The 14,387-nt window shown below is 31.1% G+C and overlaps 2 long non-coding RNA genes across 2 annotated transcripts; one reads left to right on the top strand and one right to left on the bottom strand.

The window, feature by feature from the left end:
* Positions 1 to 233: 233 nt before the first annotated feature.
* On the top strand, positions 234 to 1,445 carry LOC129917240 (uncharacterized). The gene is made up of 2 exons (XR_008772621.1): positions 234 to 992; positions 1,055 to 1,445. It is a non-coding gene; the product is annotated as an uncharacterized LOC129917240 (long non-coding RNA).
* LOC129917232 (uncharacterized) lies at positions 777 to 6,007 on the bottom strand. Its single transcript, XR_008772620.1, has 2 exons — positions 3,825 to 6,007; positions 777 to 3,768 (listed from the first exon to the last, which is right to left on the bottom strand). It is a non-coding gene; the product is annotated as an uncharacterized LOC129917232 (long non-coding RNA).
* Between the last annotated feature and the right edge of the window lie 8,380 nt (positions 6,008 to 14,387).

Below are 14,387 nucleotides of genomic sequence, written 5' to 3'. Positions count from 1 at the left end.
ACGGGTATGATTAAGACTCCCGCGTCTTTTTGTGATTGGTAGATGATTATTCTTGTTTTTAACAATTTTTTTTTTTTTTTTTCAACGTTTTTATATTTCAAAACTATTGGTTTTTAAATTATATTCTCTACCTATATACTTTATAGGTAGTTGAATTATGTTTTTTTTTTTTATGATTTTTGTTTTTCGTTGATTTTACTTGGGGTAACACTTAGTTTTAGGTTTTTCTTTAAAACATTTTTTTTTCAAAAAAAAAATTTTTTTTAAACAATCGTTACTTTTAATTTTATACAATGAAACCCGTCTTTTACCGACTGCGCCAGTTTGGTTGTGTACTAATTTTGTTAATGAAAACACTTTTTTTTTGTATTTTAAAGTTTAAGTTTAAGTATTTTATTTTATTATTTAACAAGAAACAAGTTTACAAATAGACGAATAATAGTCGACTGACTAAAGACTTAAAACTAACATACAAACAGGTACGATAAAACATAATAAGTGTTTACGATATCACGAATGATCTCTCCAGCATTATCTTCTTTAGAAGATGATATTGGAGAGAGACATACGTTCTTTGGATACACTTCTAGCGTATGTGGTTCATACGATAGAAGTGCTTGAAAACATAATCTCTTATAATGGAAGGGGAAGAACACAAATACTCTCCTTCTTATTCCATTATATAACAATATATAAAAAAAAATTTAATTTTGCTCACAAGTGGCTTCTTCAATAAATGTTAATTTCATAAATTATACTAAAAAAAAAGTAATAGGTTGTTTAATTTGTTAACTTGTAATTTTTTTTTTCTATTCCTGCCATAAAAACACAAAAAAAGATATTAAAACTCCAAAAACTTAGCTGCAAGTATTTATGATAAACTTTTGTATGGGCTCGACACACTGTGCGCCATCCAGAACGAGTGAAACGAATCTTATGTTTAGTAGAGACTACAATAACTGAGTGTGATCCACATTTCACAGACTTGTAGTGTAAGTTAAAGAGATTCCATTCTGCTCTTTGTGAGGCTGATGTTACTATTTTTTTTTCTCAGGTCTGCACCCTCCGACCACTTGTTGATGTGTTCGCTCTAAATCCTAGACAAAAACAACATTCAACAATTCTATGTCGAGTATAAAAATGACGTTAGAGACTCCTTGCTCGCCACACTATTGGATGCAGTCCGTTCGAGTGGCAATCAAGATGTGCAAGTTCGTATTACAAATACATTGCGAGGAAAGCATTTTGTTCCCCTCAACAGTTGTGTGCATGAAGTGACTCTCCTTCGTTTAGTGATAAAGAATTTCCAAAATTCCTGACGTAGATGTAAGATTTAAGAGAATTTCAACGCCAACATTCCTCGCCAAGTCTGAAGTAAAGTGTCACACAAGACGTTCATGTTTTGATATACAATTCGACTGAATAAATCTAAATCTCTAACCAAAGTTTTAACTTCAGAGTTTATTTGTAATTTCATTTGTAGTTTCAAAAGGTTTAGATTTACTAGGAACAAACTACTTCTCTTACGTACAAATTTCACTACTTAATTACGTACTTCTAGATTCAAGGAGCCATATGGAGTTTCAGTGGTTTTTCTGTAGCTAAAAAAGTACTGGAAAATGTACATCAGAAGCACTTCCAGATGTGCTTCGCTGATGTAGTTTTGAAGTACATTTGTCTGTACTTTTAATGGAGGGGAAATTCATTTCATCTTGCATGCAAGAAAGAGATAGATGCTTCACGTATTCTTATATACAGAAAGTATATAACTGAGTTTTTTCTCGAGCTCCTATCTTTTTTCAGTGGAAAAGAAGTACTTCTTTTACGTACATATTTCGCCGGTTTTTTCTGTAGTTCTACGTTTGCTGGGTAGTAGAAGTATCCCAGATCCCCACTCAATCTTAAAAACCTGAAGAAACATATTTTTTTTCTTTTAGATATATTTTCATGTTCATTCAGGAAAATGTACTGGTTGCTCGGACAACATTCTAGACTTAGTATTGAAAACAAATTATTAGCTTACAAGTAGAGCTGTAGAAAACCGTATGTATTCGTTACTTAAATGCGGGTATTCACTTCAGTAACGAGTAACGAAACGTTAGATACTGCCCAAATAATTTCGTTACTCGTATGTTTCGTTACTAGTACTGAACAAGTAACGAAACATGCGAAACATACGAAACTTGCGAAACGTGCGAAACATACGAAAAATACGGAACATACGAGTAACGACGATACTCCAATTCCAATACCAATTTGGATTGGATATACGAAATGCGAAACGAAAACAAAATGGTACATTGCATTTGTCGTGTGCGCATTATTTCGCATCTCGTATCGGTTCGGTATCATCATTTATGTATTTTACGATTTTGTTGTTCTGTTTTTTTGTATGTATATCAAAAGGGGTAAATAAGAATTCTGTTTCTTTCTCTTTCGTACCTGTTTTTTATGGACATGTGGGAGTGAGATATGTGAAAGTGTGTTTGAGTGTAGTGTAGATACATTCCAATTAGAATACCAATTTGGATAGGTATACGAAATGTGAAACAAAAACAAAATCGTACACTGCATCTGTTGGGGCGTAGCCGTAGTTGTATTCTGTTTTCTCCTTTTGTAATTAATAAAAAGAATTTTTCTTTTCCTTTGTTTGATTTGTTTAATTTATTTTATTCTTTAGTTTGATTCAAACAAATAATTACAATTTTGGTTTTATTCGTGGTTTTAAGTTTTTGTTTTTTTTTTTTTCTTTTGATTTCAAGTAGGTACTACTTTCTTGCTTGTGTGTGGTGAGGTGGTGTCTGACATGAGTGACGACAACTTTGAATGAGAATATGGAATGAATGTGACTGAATGAAATGATTGAATGGTTTTTTTATTTTAGGTTGGCTGCAATGACAATTTTTAAGTTTGGACCGGGAGGAAACGAAACATGGGCGTGTTCTGGAATGAGGATAATTTGCGTTCCGCAATTTTCCCTAAAACTGAGTACGCTTTTTACGTATTCGTTTGCGGTTCCCCTCGGTAGAACATTCTGAATTGAACAGCATTTATCGCATCTCGTATCGGTTCGATATCGGTATCATCACTTCATCAGTAATGCAGGTACCCAGCAAACGCAGAACTACAGAAAAAACCGGTGAAATATGTACGTAAAAGAAGTACTTCTTTTCCACTGAAAAAAGATAGGAGCTCGGGAAAAAACTCAGTTATATACTTTCTGTATATAAGAATACGTGAAGCAGCTATCTCTTTCTTGCATGCAAGATGAAATAAATTTCCCCTCCATTAATAGTACAGACAAATGTACTTCAAAAGTGCATCAGCGAAGCACTTCTGGAAGTGGTTCTGATGTACATTTTCCAGTACTTTTTTACCTACAGAAAAAGCACTGAAACTTGTACTTTTAAAGTACTTATTTTGAGCACTTTCATGGGTTTATATTCGTACTGCTAAAATCCATATTTTAATTTCATCTGAAAATAAAAAAATCTTCAAAACAAACAAACAATTCTTTTAAACAACTATTATTTAATATTTTATTGGAAAAACACAAAATAGTTTTTTTTTTTAAGCAAAATACATAAAAAAAAGATCCTTGGGCACGCGACTGTGGCCTGGCCAGTTGAGAAAAATGAAAAAGAAAAAAATACTCTGCAGTCTGCACTTTGGTGGTAGTGTTTGTATCTTGTTTTGATTGTTTTTTTCTAAATGCTCAAGGCTGAAGCTGCTGTAAACTCAGTCAATGATGTCTGGAATTGATCGCCACTAAAAGACAGAAAAATCAACAACTTTATAATTTATCAAATTTATAATCAGCATACCTTTATTTTCCAAATCAATTGGTGGTTGTTTTTGTATCATTTTTGTATTACTTTTTTTTTCTAAATGCACAAGGCTGAGGCTGTGCATTTTGATGGTGGAAATAAATTTTTGTGGCGTGCCGAAGAATTTGTGTGGTAGATATTGTTTAGAGAAAATAGTTTTCACAAATAACACTCAACACTGAGAAGATTATATATTTTTTAAATTAAATTGTTTTTATTTTTATTCTTCAAATGGAGCAGCGAAAATTTTTTTTGATGTTGCTGTGGCTGTGGCTATCAAGGTTTTACTAGTTTCACTAGAAAATATAAAATGTAGGAAAAGTCAAATCAAACGCGAGCCGCCATTACAAAAGAGACAAAACTTTGTGCATTGCATACATCGCACTCTTTTCCTCCCATTTATCAAAGAAGAGTTTATTTTTTCAGGAGAAACAAAACTTCTATTTTTGGAGGGGAGAGATTTTGGTAAATAAGGAAACACATACATCCTCAAAATAAGCTTTGTTGGTGGTTGTATTTTCCCCTAAACTACTGAGGTTTGGTTTGCAGGGGTATTATTCAACGACTTTTGCTCAAAGAAATGTACATAGGTATATTTTAATAGTTTCATTTTTGCTCGGTTTTTAATCGTTGAACAATGGACATAAATTAAGAAATATTTTTGTTACTGCTCATTTAACATAAATTGACTCGTAGTTTTAAAGAATATAAATGAATAAGTGAATCGACAAGAAAAAAAAGTAAGACAACTGGAAAATAATAATGTCATTCTAAATGAATTTCCATGATTTAAAAATTAGCACAAAACAACATGAATATTTTATACATACATATATGTATGTATGTTCAAATATTAAATAAAACCCAATTTTGAGTAAATTAAAAAAAGTATTTCTTCAATCGATTTTATCTTTTTTCTAGTTTCCTTTTTGTTTTTAAACGTATTCTCAAGTTCCACTTGATTTTTTATAAATTAGTCTAATGAAGAGTTTTCCTTGAATTTTTGTACTATATTTTCTTAAGTTATTTTTTACCTACATGACAAATTAATAAGTTTGAATGAACTTGTCAGTTTTTCCCCAAATTAAATACGCTGTTGACTTACAATAAAAAAAAAACAAAATTGAATACTTTCGTTCTTCAGGATTAAATTTCCGCGGACAATTTATAGTGAGAAACATAAATTTTTTTAGTAAGTACATATGTACATACCAACCTAAATATGTAAATATCTACATTCATTTATGTATTATTATCAATTTCACTTTCTTTAAAACTCCATAATGATTTTTTTTCTCCGATTTATTGATGTCTTGTTGGAGACCAAGCGAGTTTTTGTTGGTGTAAAAAAATAAAAATGTAACCTAAGCCTAAGGTAAAGCAATTAGTTTCATTTTCACACCAAAACCAGTAAATGGAACGACAGATCAAAATCAAAGACTGCAAAAAGTTGTTCCAATTCCACCGTTTTTTCTAGATACCTATCTATATACATATGTAGGTTTGTATGTAAAACTAGAGAAGTAGAGAAAAATTAGTTCGATTTGTGTTTCAATTTGGACTTTTGATTTTTATTTACGATCGCCATTTTTAATTTCACTTCCAGAATTATGTACCTACTTGTACATATTTGGGTTGGTTTTTTGTTTTTGTTGGTTTTTTTTGCAATTTAGTTTTGTTTTTGTTTCCTTGGAAGGCGGGATTGAGTAATTGTGTGTAGGTATGCAAAAGGATTGTGAATGCATTTTAAGAAAGTAGTAGGTACCTGATCAATGAATGAAATTTTGTTCTTTAAGAGTGGGTGTCCCCGAATGACGAACTCAGACTTCATGTAAATGAGATTGTGTGTATTAGTGACCTTTCTTCGCCATACATCTCCCACGTTCAACGTCATCTCAACTCAGTTCTCTCTCGGTATCTTTATTTGCATTCTCTTTCCCTTTCTAGAGAACCAAAGTCATAAAATTAAAGTCTATTTAGGTAGAAAAAACAAATCAGCATCAAGGAAATAGCAAAAAAAAAGGGTTGCAAGCCTTGCAAGTGTATATTGCGGTTTTGCTTTGCGCAACAGACTGCCTGTCTTTCCAAATTTTGTTTTCATAGAAAAAAATATATCCATACAGTTGCTCAGAAGAATACCTAACATGCAACATCATAAATTTATGAAAGAGAAAAATAAACCAGTTTAAAAAAAAAAAAACAAGAATACAAAAAAAAAACTCGTTTATCCTATTCCATATAGCTACCACGCAACACCAGATACCATACATTGCAAACGTGCGAGAGATCCATTTCCTGTATCCTCTCATTTTCGCGAAAAAAATACAACAACACTTTGCATGCACTTAGCCTGGCGCCAATCCTTTTTTATGGAAAAACCTATGTACAAACAATATGTAGAATGCAGATACCTAAGTTCATCTTATTCTTTATACCACCAAACAACCACTCGACAGAGCGAGTGCGAGAGATCATGTAGAAACAAAATAGAAGATAATAAAGAGAGAGATACAACTAGCGCCAGCGGAATTTGTTTGAACTACAAATTCCAATACATACGCATTCCATGAATTTCTGAGGAAAAAATGGAAAGTAGGCTCTTTTTCAAAAATTAATTGTAAGAAAACTATTATAGCAATTCTTATTTTCTAACTTGATATTGATAGAAAAAATAATGAAAAAAAATAAAAAAATATAACAAAAAATCTAAAAATTCTGGTTTCATAGTACAGTTTATTGTTTTTGGGACTACTTAAAAAGCGATTGGAGGGTTACAAAATAATATTTTCCAACAAAATATAGTTTTACTCCATAGTCCATAAACTAAGCTTTTAAATAAAATAAAAATCAAAATCATACTTTGAAAAACAAAGAAATTAAACCACTTTTTTTGTTAAAAGTTAAGAAAAAATGACTTTTTAGTATTTTTTTGTTGTTTAAGACCTTAAAACCTAATATAAATTTCTTAAACTAATCAATGTGTTAGTATTTGAGTTGAGGTACTTATTTCTTTTTATTTCGATGAATTTTATCAATAATTGCAGAAGTTATACATGTTCAAACATTGTAACATAAGGAAAAATAGCTTCAGTTTCGATTAATTTTTTTCTATGAAAAATACATTTTTAGTTTTTCAAAATAGTTTTACTCCGTAGTTTGATTCAACCTCAATCCAAAATAGAAATAAAAAAAATAAAAATTTTAGTCTAACTAAGAAACAAACCAATGTCTTTCAGGTCGTTCTAAAACAACGAAAATTTTATCATGTTTTGTTCTCTCTTAATTACAAGTGCACAAATTTGGAAATTGTGGGGATAAAGATATTTAGCTTTGTTTATTATCTAAATAATAAAATTTATTTCATTCAATTATCTTTAAAAATGTAAAAGTTATTCACCGATTTGTAAACGATAACCCGATTTTTACGTGGTCCACTCAGCCTTAATATTTTTTCATAGGATAGGTTAGGGTTAGGAATAAACAAATGAGATCTGGTTTTGGGATATTTTTTGTAAAACAAGGAAAAAAGAATGCACGCACAGTTTTATTTGTTTGCGCATTGATTTGTTTTGTGTTTATTTTTTTTGTCTTGTTGAACTGGGGTATCAAATCATGAGTATCTAAGGGCCAGTTGTACAAACGTGGTTCATCCTCAGATCAACGTTTGAACTCGGTTCAACTCATTTGCAGTGTTGTACAATCGAGGTTCAGGTCTTAACCCACTGCTGAACCAAGATCAGAAGTTACCCACCGATATTGGTGGGTTAGCAGTGGTTCAGCCATGGATCAGGTGATTTTTAGTGGAAAAAATATTGCTTTCTCACTTTAATCTGAATTTTTTGACAGTTCAGATAATAGGTGGTGGAAATTAATATGGTTTTCCAAAATGATTGGGGTGTTTTTTTTTTTATTTGTTTAGGATCAGTTTGTGATGGTAAATAATAAATAAAATAATAACACAGCTTTTACCACTTTTATTTGTATTTTTTAATACTTTATTAATTTTTATAAATGATTATACAATTTTCTCCAAAAAAAATAAAACAAAACAAAAAACAAATACAACAACCACCCAAGAATCCTCCTCGTCCTGATTAGTACACTTGATGAACGTCCGGTTGCCATTAGGAGTGGCAAAAGATTATTTTCAACAAAATAATGTTTTATTTTTGTGTATTTTATCCCAAATCACAATTGATAGATAGACGAAACATTTTCACGAACTTTGTGCTTTATAAAATAAGGACAACTGACAGTGACATTAGGCATATATATACCAAAATTTTCTTGTATATAAACCTGAACTGCGGTTCAGCTGACTCTCGCTTGATCCACTACTGTACAACCCAATCAAAGTTGAACCTGGTTCAAGAGTTAACTCGAGTTCAGCTGATCCGTGGGTTAACCCTCAATTTGTACAACTGGCCCTAAGTAGGTAGGTGAAACAAGTAGGTTCCCAGCAAACGCAGAACTACAGAAAAAACCATTGAAATATGTACGTAAAAGAAGTACTTCTTTTCCACTGAAAAAAGATAGGAGCTCGGGAAAAAACTCAGTTATATACTTTCTGTATATAAGAATACGTGAAGCAGCTATCTCTTTCTTGCATGCAAGATGAAATAAATTTCCCCTCCATTAATAGTACAGACAAATGTACTTCAAAAGTGCATCAGCGAAGCACTTCTGGAAGTGGTTCTGATGTACATTTTCCAGTACTTTTTTACCTACAGAAAAAGCACTGAAACTTGTACTTTTAAAGTACTTATTTTGAGCACTTTCATGGGTTTATATCCGTACTGCTAAAATCCATATTTTAATTTCATCTGAAAATAAAAAAATCTTCAAAACAAACAAACAATTCTTTTAAACAACTATTATTTAATATTTTATTGGAAAAACACAAAATAGTTTTTTTTTTTGAAAAAAAAAAAAATAAATAAAAAAAAGAGATCCTTGGGCACGCGACTGTAGCCTGGCCAGTTAAGAAAAATGAAAAAGAAAAAAATACTCTGCAGTCTGCACTTTGGTGGTAGTTTTTGTATCTTGTTTTGATTTTTTTTTGTAAATGCTCAAGGCTGAAGCTGCTGTTAACTCAGTCAATGATGTCTGGAATTGATCGCCACTAAAAAACAGAAAAATCAACAACAACTTTATAATTTATCAATTTTATAATCAGCATACCTTTATTTTCCAAATCAATTGGTGGTTGTTTTTGTATCATTTTTGTATTACTTTTTTTTCTAAATGCACAAGGCTGAGGTTGTGCATTTTGATGGTGGAAATAAATTTTTGTGGCGTGCCGAAGAATTTGTGTGGTAGATATTGTTTAGAGAAAATAGTTTTCAAAAATAACACTCAACACTGAGAAGATTATATATTTTTTAAATTAAATTGTTTTTATTTTTATTCTTCAAATGGAGCAGCGAAAATTTTTTTTGATGTTGCTGTGGCTGTGGCTATCAAGGTTTTACTGGTTTCACTAGAAAATATAAAATGTAGGAAAAGTCAAATCAAACGCGAGCCGCCATTACAAAAGAGACAAAACTTTGTGCATTGCATACATCGCGCTCTTTTCCTCCCATTTATCAAAGAAGGGTTTATTTTTTCAGGAGAAACAAAACTTCTATTTTTGGAGGGGAGAGATTTTGGTAAATAAGGAAACACATACATCCTCAAAATAAGCTTTGTTGGTGGTTGTATTTTCCAATAAACTACTGAGGTTTGGTTTGCAGGGTTGTAGGTACCTACATATAGTAACATATCTGCTACACTTTGTTTTTAATTTTGATCAAGTAAAGTTAGTAGGTAGGTACATCGTACATACCTACATCAATCAAATAGTAACTATGTACAAACGTTACTTAACGTAGGTAGAACACATTTATACTTACACAAATAAACTCATTTAAACCGTAGTCAGTCAGATATGTTTGTAATTATATTATGTATGTAGCAAATACTACGTATCTCATTGTTGTAGGTACATTATAATAGGCAGGTTTATGAAATTAAACTAGTTTTATCAACTTCAGATTTTGATCAACTACCTACGATTTTTATTCACAAAACAGAACATAAAAATTTATTTTACAAAAGAAATTATAAATTGTACGTACAAAATAACAACACGGATTTTTCGGGTTCCGTAGCCAGAATCATGTAGAGACAAATAATATTTGAAAATAAGTAGGTAGGTAAGTATGTACTTACGAATTTTCAAAAACATAAAAATGTTTAAATTGAAATACCTACCTAGCTGCATTAAAAATACCTAATCATTATATAATAAAACGGCGAACGGAAAACGTTAATTATATACCGACCGATAGCAAATGTTCCCTAGATGTGCAGAATGCATATTTTTTAAAGTTTTTATTAACCGAAATAGGTAAATTGATTAAAATAAAATTCGATATTTTAGTAAAAAAAAAAAAAAACAACAAAGCAAAACAAAAACAACTGGAGATATCTGTTGGCAAACTTCCAATGGACTGGAATGAAATGTCATTCATGACTGAATGAATGAATGAAAGCATTCAGCGAAAATCAAAAAAACATTAAGGTGAGTTCACATTGGTGCGTTGTTTTAAGATCGCATGTAAACTATGGTTAACTTTCATTGTTTTAGTTATCTAAGTTGCTAAAATCGAATTTTATTAAAATCGAGTCTATTACTAAGGTCCAATCTTTTGTAAACACTTCAATTTTCAATTTTAAATTCATTTTTATTTTTCATCATCTTAAAACTATCTTAAAGCTAGACAAGAATTCATAAAAACTAGCCTACTTATCAATTACTTACAACTAACTTACTGGCCCTATACGGGCACTCTAAGTTATTCTTCATTTTTCTTAATACTAATGCCTTTCGGCCTTAAAACACTTTTGATACCAATGAAATCTATTTTCGTCCTTTTCTCTCTTGAAAGAACATAAGAATTTGTCAGCAATTACATGAAGCCTCAAGAGGCGCGACTCTTTTTAAACATAATGAGTGCAAAAGAGAAAAAAGATGAAAGAAAAAATTATCCGACCGGAGAGTCGTGGGTCGTGAGTCCGAGACTCTTTTTTGACGTTTCTTTTTCCACTTTTTCTTTTTTCAACATTCCCTCACATTTCTTTTTGCTTCTTGGTGCAATACAACAACATCAAATTTTAATTCAAAAGATAAATGTCAAATTTGAGTCCTTGACTCAAGAGGCATCGAGTAATAGTACGCGCCTCACAGAATGATTACACACCCGACAAACAATTTTGGTTCTATAAAGCTTTACAGATACAATTGTTGCTTCTTTAAAGCATTTTAGAAGCAAAATTGTTAGTAGGGCAGCCACACAAAAAAATATAAAAGTTCTGACCTGGGATTGCGACTGCGACGAATTTTTCATATAGTTTTTGGGTCGCTGGAACCGAATCCGAAGTCCGTTTTGCTCCATCACGTCAGGTTTTCGAAATAACCTCATAAAATGTCACGAAAACAAAAAAAAATTTTTCTCTGATCTGGATGTGCGATTATGCTAATCATATAGTTTTTGGATAACTGAATCCATATTCGAAGTCAATTTCGCCTTATCACGCCAGGTTTCTGAGATATCCTCAAAAAAATGTCAAAACCAAAAAAACAAAAGTTTTTATCTGGGGTTGCGATTAAATTTTTCATATATTTTTTGGGTCGCTGAAACCGAATCCGAAGTCTATTTTGGCGTATCACGTCAGGTTTTTGAAATATCCTCAAAAAATGTCTAAACTAAAAAAAAAGTTCTTATTTCACATTTTTTGAGAATATCTCAAAAACCTGACGTGAAACGGAAAAATAGAGTTCGTATTCGGTTTCAGCAACCCAAAAACTATATGAAAAACCTAGACGCAACCCCAGATAAGAAATTTAGTTTTTTTGGTTTTGACATTTTTTTGAGGATATCTCAGAAACCTGACGTGATAAGGCAAAATTGACTTCGAATCTGGATTCAGCGATTCAAAAACTATATGATTAACATATTCGCACATCCAGATCAGAAAAAAAATTTTTGTTTTCGTAACATTTTATGAGGTTATCTCGAAAACCTGACGTGATGGGGCAAAACGGACTCCGGATTCGGTTTCAGCGACCCAAAAACTATATGAAAAACTTAGTCGCAACCCCAGGTCAGAACTTTTATTTTTTTTGTGTGGCTGTGTTATCAAAAGAAAATTCGAAAAAAGAGTCAAGCCTCTTGAGGCTTCATGTAATAGCTGACTTTGACAGTTCCTTTACCATTTTACCAAGTTTTCACTTTTAGACGTTTACATTTTTGCATAAAAGCCACTAATATTTAATCACCGCATGGCAAAGCGTTTTTCTTATGAGGTTCAGGGAAAACTAACAAAAACGTCTTTTTTGTTTCTTATCTACAATAACAATAAAAAAAAGGGAAATTTACAATATTAATTTTTTTTTTATTTCTTTCTAGCGCTATTTGTTTTTGTTTATTAAAGCAAAAATTAAGCTTTCTGCATCATTATTTTTGATTTTAAGGTAAGAAAAACTGTCAAAAAATGAGTTTGAAAATGTTCACTTTTTTTCTAGCTAGAGTAATTTTAAAAAAGAGTTAACAAATTGTTTTTTATACAATTAAATAAGTTTTTTTATACAAAAAATAAGCAAAAAAAGCCATTTTTTGCAAAAAGTAAAAAAGTGATAGAAATTTCGAACTCGTTTTGTGACAGTTTTTACGACCACAAAGTTAAAAATTATGATGCAAAAAGCTTATTTTTTGGTTTCAAACTAAATTTTTGTAGTTTTTCCAAAAACAAATAGCGCTAGGAAGAAATAAAAAAAAATTAATTTTGTAAATTTCCCACTTTTTCACTTTTTAGGTCATTGTAGGTGTGGCTTTAACATAAAAAAAAACGTTATCGTGCGACGCAGTTGGTGTGGTAAAGCCTTAAGAATTGATTCGTCAGCTATTACATGAAGCCTCAAGAGGCGCGACACTTTTTAATTATAATGAGTGCAAAAGAGAAAAGAAAAAATTTGACGTTTCTTTTTCCAATTTTTCTTTTTTCAACATTAGCCGTTTTTTATTATCACTTGATCCATATAGATCATTACTTTAAATGTATTACAACAACTACATGAGATCTTGCTTTTCATCAGGATCACGAATCGTGATCTTGCTTTTCATCAGGATCACGAATCGAAATCTTGCAAGATCTCATGTAGTTGTTGTAATACATTTTAATTAATGATCCATATGGATCAAGTGATAATAAAAAACAGCTATTCTCTCTCATTTCTTTTTGCTTCTTGGTGCAATACAACAACAACAAATTTTAAATCAAAAGAGAAATGTCAAATTTGAGTCCTAGACTCAAGAGTCATCGTGTAATAGTACGCGCCTCACATTATCAAAAGAAAATTCGAAAAAAGAGTCGCGCCTCTTGAGGCTTCATGTAATAGCTGACTTTGTTTGATTAAAAAATTTCGATTCTCACTTTCAAAGGGATGTTTTGCTTAAAACTTCAATGCCACACAGTACCACGGATTACCTTTTGACTACTGTATACTGTGAAGATCAACACCTGAACGCACCTTTAATAACTGTGAACCTATCTTTAATCTCTTATTAATATCTGAACGCATTCATTAAAATTTTCACAAATATCATTCCAACTTGAAGTGCGATAAATAACGCCCTCTCCTTTCCGGAAATTTAAACTTCTACAAGCTAAGCTAAGACGAGAACCTACAAAGGCATACAATGGCGTGAACTTTGTATATAAAACATTGTATATATATTTCTATATATATATATATATACAATGTATAAAATATAGATTTTATATACAAAGGGCGTGAATGACAAATTTGAGTGAAGTTGGTGGAGGTTGAATGATTGAATGATGGAATTTGAACGAATGGAACATGAAACAGGTTGAATTGAATCACAAAATACAAGGTGCAAACACAATGCATTAAGGCGATTACACTTTGCATTTTCTTTTTCGATACTTTTTTTATGTAGTTGAGCGTAGTTAAAACGTAGTTCAACAACATCTAAATCAAGTTTAAAAAATATCAAAAAGTATTAATATTATATATACCTGTGTATTTTGTCTTCAAAAAGTGTAGTTAATCGCAAGAAAACATCAACAAATAATGAAACTATTTTGGTATAATTGTGTTTAAAACTGTGCAAATAAAAAAAAATACTCGAATTTCGAGGGCGGGGTCGGCTAGTATGTATAAATATGCTAACAAATTTAAGGAGTATCTAGGTACCTACATTAATTTTGTTTAGACTTTCAGTAGGTATTTTAACTTGGAAAAAAATCGATATCTTTAAAATATATTTTGAAAAAAATCGTGCAAGTTAGATTATCTATAAATCAAGAACAGCGGAAACGGAGAACATTCAAATGTCTGGTTTGTCTTTGATCCATATTGCAGAACCAAAATATTTAAATACCTAACTATACACCCACCGAAATAACTAAAAAGGCAGTCGATTTTTTTCGTTTTTAAAACATATAAAGGATATTTAATTTTTACTCCTTGCACGAATAAGATGACAAGTGTAT

This window comes from Episyrphus balteatus, chromosome 1 (genome assembly GCF_945859705.1).
Source record: "Episyrphus balteatus chromosome 1, idEpiBalt1.1, whole genome shotgun sequence".
NCBI classification, from domain to species: domain Eukaryota; kingdom Metazoa; phylum Arthropoda; class Insecta; order Diptera; family Syrphidae; genus Episyrphus; species Episyrphus balteatus.
This window is presented reverse-complemented; position numbering and strand designations above follow the sequence as displayed.